Here is an 8,073-nt window from a genome sequence, read left to right as displayed (position 1 = left end):
GGTGCTTCCTGAGAATACCCCAGGAAAACTCTAAAAGAGGAATGGTTCAGCTAATTATAGAGACTGACTGTTGTGTGGCTGGCTGGAGTGTGTGCTAACACTCCCCCCATTACCAGTTTTCATCTTGGAGCTGGATGAACATATTGTAATTATGCTAATCATGCTATCAGGGCAGCCTTGGGCCAAAAGGGAGGGGGACTTTCTCCCTAATTGTTTCCCTCTCTCAGAGCAATTGTTTGTCTGCCTGAGTCTTCAGACAGACAGAAGGAAGATCCCCTGGGCTTTGAAGGAGCCCTGAGCTCCTCTAAACTGCCTTGGGTCTGTTAGATCTACCAGCTTTGCAGGAAAAGCAGGGGCAAGGAGAGATGCTAAGGCTGCGCAAAGGACTTCCTGTTGGATTCAGTGGGGACTATTCAAGACAAGGTTTTTGCAGATTGTGGAAGGGGCAAACTGATCTAGGGTGCCTTGTACTTTCTCTTTGGTGGTGTTGGTGGTTCCATTTGCTCCTCCTCCTTCTCTATCTCCTTCCCTCTTCCTTTGCTTTTCCTCCTGCCTTCCTCCTCTTTTCTTCCTATTTCACCCCTATCTCTTCTCTCTTCTTTTTTCCCCTTCTTTCTCTCTTTCCTATTTCTCCTCTTTTCTTCTTCCTCCTCTTCTTCTCTTCTTTCCCTCTCTGCTCTTCTTTCTCCTCTTTTACTCTTCCTTGTCCTAATTTCCTCTTCTTCCTCCTCCTTTTTCCTCCTCTTCACCTTCCTCCTTTACTCTTTCCTTTATGAATTAATTGACTTTCATGAACCTTCAAGCACACCCTATTTTCTTGCTTGCTTAGAGCTTTCTGGCAGGCAAGTTCATTAATATACATATCTAATAATATATCTATATAACTATACATATCTATATATTTATACATTATACATATCTAATAAACATTAGATATGGATAGAATTATGGCTAGAGTTTTAAATATAAAACCCTTTGCATTTAGATGAACATTTAATTAATAAAGCCAATTTCTTAGAAAAGATAGTAGTTAACGAGCCCAAGATTTTAGGGGATAGTTTTGGTCAAGGAGGCCTATCCAATGTTTTTTTTATAGGATATGGATTGCAAAAAATATTAATAATTAGCAGCAAAATTTATCATTTTGTGAAGTTATACAGTGATATACAGTTATACAGTGATATAATGAGAGTTTTTTTTTGTATTCTAGGCTGAAACTTCTGGGATTCCATAAGTCTGGCAAAACCATTCACCTTTATAGATCAAGTAAAGAGATAGGATGAAGGACAAGCGAAGGCTTTATTATTTGGCATGCATGGGAAGGCACAGGAAAACAGCACTTCAGTTCATCTTTAGCCGTCTTTTCTGAATAGACAGCTTTCCTGTATAACCTTACATAGACAAAGAATTAGGGGCAAGGGGAGAGTGGGATTACAAAGGATTAAATAATACTATTCAAAGTCTGGCACAGTTGATCATTCTTTCAGTTCCTATTTTGGGAGGGGTTCTGAAAGGTTACCACTGTCATTGCTGGTCAGGACAAACAAGTTGTCTTTGCCTGCTGGTGGTCTATCCTGAGGAAGTTTGATTGTTCTTTAGGGATAGATTGGTGCTTTATCAAAAATACGTTATTGATCAGTCTTGTCCTTAATGGCACCCAAGGTGGCTGCAAAGTGACTTCGGCTTAAAGCAAAGAAACATAAAACAGAGGCAAAGATGCCAAGCATTTCGCCTGCTTTTAGTTAATTTATGGGTCCAAGTAAGGAATTAGTGCTTTTCAGCAAGATCAACTTGTTTGGTTTTTTTCTTAACTGTATTTTTTTTGTCTTTTCTTTTTGGTACTGGGGATCAAACCCAGGATGTTGCACTTGCTAGGCAAGTGCTTTGCCACTGAGCTACATCCCAACCCTCAGCAAGATCAACTTGTAAGAACCTGTTATAGTGAAGTTTCTAGAAGGAGAAGGCAGAAAAAAAATCAGAATAATTAGGGGCTGGGATCATTTGTTGTTGTTTTAGGAGTTAAAGTAAAGGGGAGTAGGAACAGAAGAGAAGCAATTAGAGAGCCTGAAGGATTTTGAAACCTAAGACTGATAATGTATGTTGCATTTATTAAGCTATTTCTACTTGTTATTGACCCCTTCCTCTTCCTAAAATCTTTAGAAAATTATCCTACCTGGACTTCACCCGCTAGTGAGGCTCTGTGTGCTGTGTATGTAACTGTCTCAGGAAAGGGAGTGAGCCCCATATGTGAACTGTAGACTAGAAAGGACACTTAACCAGAGGCAACAATGCACGAATTAGCTTTTGGGTATCTATGCAGCCCATCCATTTTTACTAGATTTTAGAGGACAATAGGCCACAGTCATTATTTGAAGTTACAATTAAATAACAGTGGAGATGACAAGTCCTACTCCTCTTTGCCACTGATTAGAGATATACAATGCATTTATTGGTATATGTTCAGTTTTGTGTACTTCCAGTGGAAGTCTTATATACAGACAACTGAAGACCAGGAAAGGAGTTCTTTTCTTCTTCTCCCTTTCATCATGAAATTCTTCAGAGAAGCAAAGGACTGTGGGGAAATGTTTGTCTCCATTTACTGGCTGCTGGCCTTCTTTTTGTTACCACTATGTGTAGGATTCAGTCCAAAAGTTCCTAGAGCCTCAACTAAACTAGTTTGTGGACTACACATGGAATGGAGATTATTGATTTGGTTTCTGATTTTTATCTGTCAAGGGTCAGCTGCATTGTCAGCAGTCTGCTAGACTACAGGAGTAAAGCATGTCCAAAGCAGAATCACAGCACAATTTCTGAATTCCTGATGTCATGGCAGCTGATTTTTTTTTTTTTTTTGGTGGTCCTGGGGCTTGAACTCAGGGTCTGGACACTTTCTACTTTCTGTAAGCTTGTTCTGCTCAAGGCTAGTGCTCCATCACTTGAACCACAGTGCCACTTCTGGCCTTTTTTTGAATAGCTTATTGGAGATCAGAGTCTCAAGGACTTTCCTGCCCAGGCTGGCTCTGAACAGCAATTCTCAGATCTCAGCTTCTTGTAGCTAGGATTACAGGTGTAAGCCACTGGCACACAGCTAGGCAGCAGATTTCTTCAGTTTCTCCCTAAATTTTTCTTTGTCCTTTCCTTTTCCCTTTTTCCTTTGCTTGGTTTTTCCTTGTTCTTCTGTTTCTTCTCTGTCTTCTATTTCTATATTTAGAGTATTGGGCTTTACTCATATGTTCTATTATTAGTTAGGTGTGTTTTTTATATTATTCTACCCCTCCTACTTCATTTCTTCGTGTGTGTGTGTGTGTGTGTGTGTGTGTGTGTGTGTTTTGTCGGTTGTAAGACTTGAAGTCTGGGCACTGAATTCTTTTGCTTAAGGCTAGCTCTCTACCACTTTAAGACACAGCTCCATTTATAGTTTTCTGGTGGTTAATTGGAGATACGAGTCTCATGGACGTTCCTTCCTGGGCTGTTTTTGAACCATGGTCCTCAGATCTCAGCTGTCTAAGGATTACAGGCATGGGCCAACAGTGCCCGGTGACTTCTTTTTTTTTTTAACTGCATGATTTTGGTTTATAAAGTGAGAAAGCAAATAGAAACAATGACATTTCTCCAAAGCCTGATTCCGGAACTGTCACCTATGGATTAAGTGGAACTTTCCCATTCTCTTTGTAGACATTCTGGCTAGCTAGGATAGCTGAAATGGTCCATTATCTGAGAGAACTTCATAACAGTAGGCATTCTGAAATACTAAGCAATATGGGCTTCTCCCATAACCACATATAACAGACTAAATGAAGGTCAGAATTTAAATCCTAAATCAGAATTACCCTACATTCTTGGCGCTTTAAACCAGGTTGCTAATACCCAGCTAATGCATTAGAGTATCTCTTGTGGGAATGAATGTTTTTTCCCCCCTTTTTTCTTTTTTTCATTTTAAAAGCTAGTTAAAAAGGAAAACTGAAAAACTAATTCCTTCAAAAAGGAACTTGGCAGGCAGGCAATATGATTCGGGAGCAGACGGTTTAAATATGATTTACATGTCATTTAAAGTCACAACATGAGTTTGTACATATTTTTGAAGCACTAAATGGTTGTTCAGCTTGCTATGGGAGAAAACCATGGTGAGCTGTTGCCAGGAAAAGAGATATCTAAATTTCTATGCAATTGATAAGGGGAACATTAACCAGGACATTTTTGTTACCAAAACAGGCAGCCTGAAGAAGTCACACCAGCTAGGTAATTATCCCTTCATATTTGGGTGACTGACCTGTTCAAGTGATTCTTCAGCTACTTCACATAGAACCACTGGCTACACTGAGAGTATTTATTTACCATTTCCAACAGGCAATGAACCTTCCAATTTTGAGGTAAACGGAAAATCAAAATGCTGTAATACATTGTATAAAAAAGGATGAATCTCATTCTACTATAACCTCATAAGAGAAATGAAATGGGCTTATTTACCTGACACTACATAAGTGAAAATCCTTGGCATTTTTAATCATTTCTCACCTTGCATTAGCCAACAATAAATTTGGACACCTGATGTGAAAGTCATATGCAGAAAAAGAAAAAACAAAAAGAAAAAAAAGATAGTTCAACAATGAATGCAGATAGGCTGGGTATGGTTATGCTGCATTAACAAAGAACCCCAAACTCTCAGTGGCTTAATGCATAAGGATTTATGCAACTTCTACTAGGGACTTTTGGTTTTCTAGGAATTCTTTTCCTCAAGGGTTCTAGGTTGCTTACACCTTCTTTATATGCCACCAGGAGCATGTATCTTTACTTTTGTTCACTGAAACATGGGTAAACATTTCATCTTAGTTCTTAGTTTTTCCCAAGAAGTGACATTTTACAACTTACTGGTTTATAACTTATCAGCACAAGCTAGTCACTGTACCATTCCTAATTGTAACTAAGCTGAGCAATGTGGGGGCCATAGAGATGGTGAGTAGTAAATGTCTCTGCTGCAAAGCATAAATGGTACCAGTGCTATGTTAGAGGAATGTGTCTTTTGCTAACTACCAGTATTTGTGGACCGCAGATGTTTTAGAGAAGCTTGCAGAAGGCTGGATGGCTTAGAAAGGTCTTGGGTAAGATTGGATATGGTAGAATTGCTGGGTTCAAGCAGGCAAGGTCATGAGAGGTCTCCAAAAGGTCCCAGACAGAAGATTTGTTTGTCTTAAAGGGGACCATTCCATATAGTGTGGTAGATGGCCTCTAAGAATCTGATGTTTACCACATGAACACTTTAGGTCCCAAGGACCCTTTGGGAGACTACTTAATACATCGTGGACAATAAACATTCTCTCCCAATCCCAATCCCACATCTTTATTAGTGCATATTAATAGTACAACAAGAGAGGTTTTCTTGTGATATTTTTGCACATACCTGTGTGTGCACTGATCACCTTTAAGATCTCTGTCATTCCTTCCTATCCTCCCTTCCCCATCCCCTTCACACAACCTTTCATACAAGTTTTTTTTTTTGTCCAGTCGTGGGGCCTGAACTCTGGGCCTGGGCGCTGTCCCTCAGCTCTTCAGCTCAAGGCTAGCGCTCTACCACTTGAGCCACAGCACCACTTCTGGCTTTTTTTTTCTTTTTGCTTATGTGGTGCTGAGGAATCGAACCCAGGGCCTCAGGCATGCAAGGCAAGTGCTCTACCACTGAGCCACCTTCCCAGCCTCTTTCATACAAGTTTTAAGTGACTTTCATTATGACCTTTTCATCCATGCATATCATGTTCATCAATCATATCCTCCTTGTTTTCTTTCTGCCTCTTCTTATCCCTACCAGTTCCCCTCCAAAGGGCCCCCTACTTATGTTCATGTCCTTGCTTTTTTTTTTTTAAGTCTAAGTCATACACATGAGAGAAAACATGGTGTCTGTCTTTTTGAATCTGGCTTATTTTGCCTCACATAGTAATAGGTAATTCCATCCATTTTTCTGCAAACAGTACAATTATATTTTAAGGCTGAGTAATATACCATTGTGTATATATTATTGTAATAATGTTCCATTTTGTATATTTATAATGCATGTGTAATATAAATGCATACATATAATAACTTCTTACATCCATTTATCAGTTGAAGGACATCTAGGCTGATTCCATAACTTGACTGTTGTGATTAGTGCTGCAGTAAATATTGGTGAACGGGAGTCTCTGTTGCATGCTGATTTACATTCCTTCAGGTGTTCAGGCGTATTTCCAAGAGTGGGATAGAAGGTCACAGTGTAATTCTACTTTCAGTTCTTTTTTTTTAGGAATCTCCATACTTATTTCTATAGTGGTTGCACTAATTTCTTGTAGCCTTCCAAAATACCAAATTGCCTCAGAAGGTAGAGGCTATATCTTACTGCTTGTTGTGTCTCTGGTAGTGTGTAATAGAATGACTTACACAGAGAAGAGAATGAGTGATTAGTCAAGTAGCCTGGATAGCCAGGTAAGTCAGTATGTATTGCTTCTGTGTATATAAGCCAGTGTGTCTCAGACTTTGTTACATCACGTTCACAGGTGATTGGGAGGTAGAAATGCAGAATCTTGGTGGATCTGAAGAATCAACTTCAGATTGGGTAAGTTTTGGGTGGGATCTGTGATTCTGAGTATTTATGAAGATTTCATTCTCCATGAAGTTGCATGTGTTAATCCATAACAAGTTCCTGTGTTTGAATAAGTAGAAGGTTTTTGGAAGCTTTCACTGTGAGAGACAATAATTTCTATAGCACATACCTACTGATGAGAATCACGCATGGGCTTTAGCAAACAAAGACGCCTTAGTAGGCTAAGCTATTTGTGAGTATATGAATTCTCAATACACCTGGTTTTGTTTGCCCTTCTTAAGGAATGGGGCAGGCAGTTAATAGCTCATGAAATACCTGTATTCAAACTACTTTAAAAGAATTTGGCAAATACTGCTTTTGAGTGATTTCCTTCCCTTTGCATCTCCCTAATCTGGTCCAGCAAAGGGTCTGGATGCTGAGCATGTTCTCAGCATTCAGATGTGTCTGAGCAAACACTAGACATAACCAAATTACCTTAACACCAGCTTGCTGGAGATGACAGTGTCCATTTCAAAAGAACTATGCAAACCATAATGAAACGTTCCATTTTATCAAGTTCCTGACCAGAGGGAGGGATTATGTTAGAAGAGAGAAAAAGGTGGGATGTTTCTAGCTTGATTTCTGTGATGCTGATAAGCAGTAATTTTTGCAGAGGGGGGCAAAAAGTAATCCACTGCAATAAAACCATTTTCATAATACTACAAGAATGAGTTATGGCTCCAAGTGAGGCCCGGCTCCTAATGGCTGCTGGATCTTCCATCTCCATCTTTCATGGGTCAGCCCGACGTTTTTATAGTGCTGACACAAGAGAGAGCATTTATGTGTCTCCCCTTCTCCATCTGTCAACAGTTAGGAGAGTGCCACTGCCTCAGCTCTCCTTTTGATCTGGTTTTCACGTCGGGTCGGCACGGGACTGCTGGCTATGCCATGGGAGCAGGGTGGCTCTGGAGGCCAGTTGTAACCAGATTTTCAGACTGCTAATGGCCAGAAGGAGGGAGACTAAATAGCTTTCGCATGAATCAGAGGAAAGTGCCGTTTCCTCTCCTTTATGGTTCATCAGAACCTTGGCCACGCTGCATTTGCCTGGCTTTCCCTAGGCCTCCCAGAACTTGGTCCAAGTTCCATTTCCAGAAAGTGGGACTTTGTCTCTCATCAGACCTGGTGTTTGCCTGGCTCTGAGACAGCAACCCAGAGGGCTGATTAAATGCACACATAACAAGGAAATGCTGGTTTTATGTGTTGGCCTCCATGCTTCTTCGGTAGCGTGTGTGTGACTTGTGGTATAGGAGGTTTACTTTTCCTATTGCTTTGCTTCAGCCTTCAGGAAATTTGTTGGAACTGAGAAAGTCATAATGATGTACCAATGAATTAGGAAGATGACTTGACCTAAAGGTGTGCACGAACTTTGTTTCCTCTCATACTCTTGATGATAGTGTCTATGGAGTCTATTGTTTTGTGTGTGTGTGTGTGTGTGTGTGTGTGTGTGTGTGTGTGTGTGTGTG

This window comes from Dipodomys ordii, unplaced genomic scaffold (assembly GCF_000151885.1).
Source record: "Dipodomys ordii isolate 6190 unplaced genomic scaffold, Dord_2.0 Scaffold63, whole genome shotgun sequence".
Classification (NCBI taxonomy): Eukaryota; Metazoa; Chordata; class Mammalia; order Rodentia; family Heteromyidae; genus Dipodomys; species Dipodomys ordii.
The sequence above is the reverse complement of the archived record's forward strand: the minus strand, read 5'-3'. Positions refer to the sequence as shown.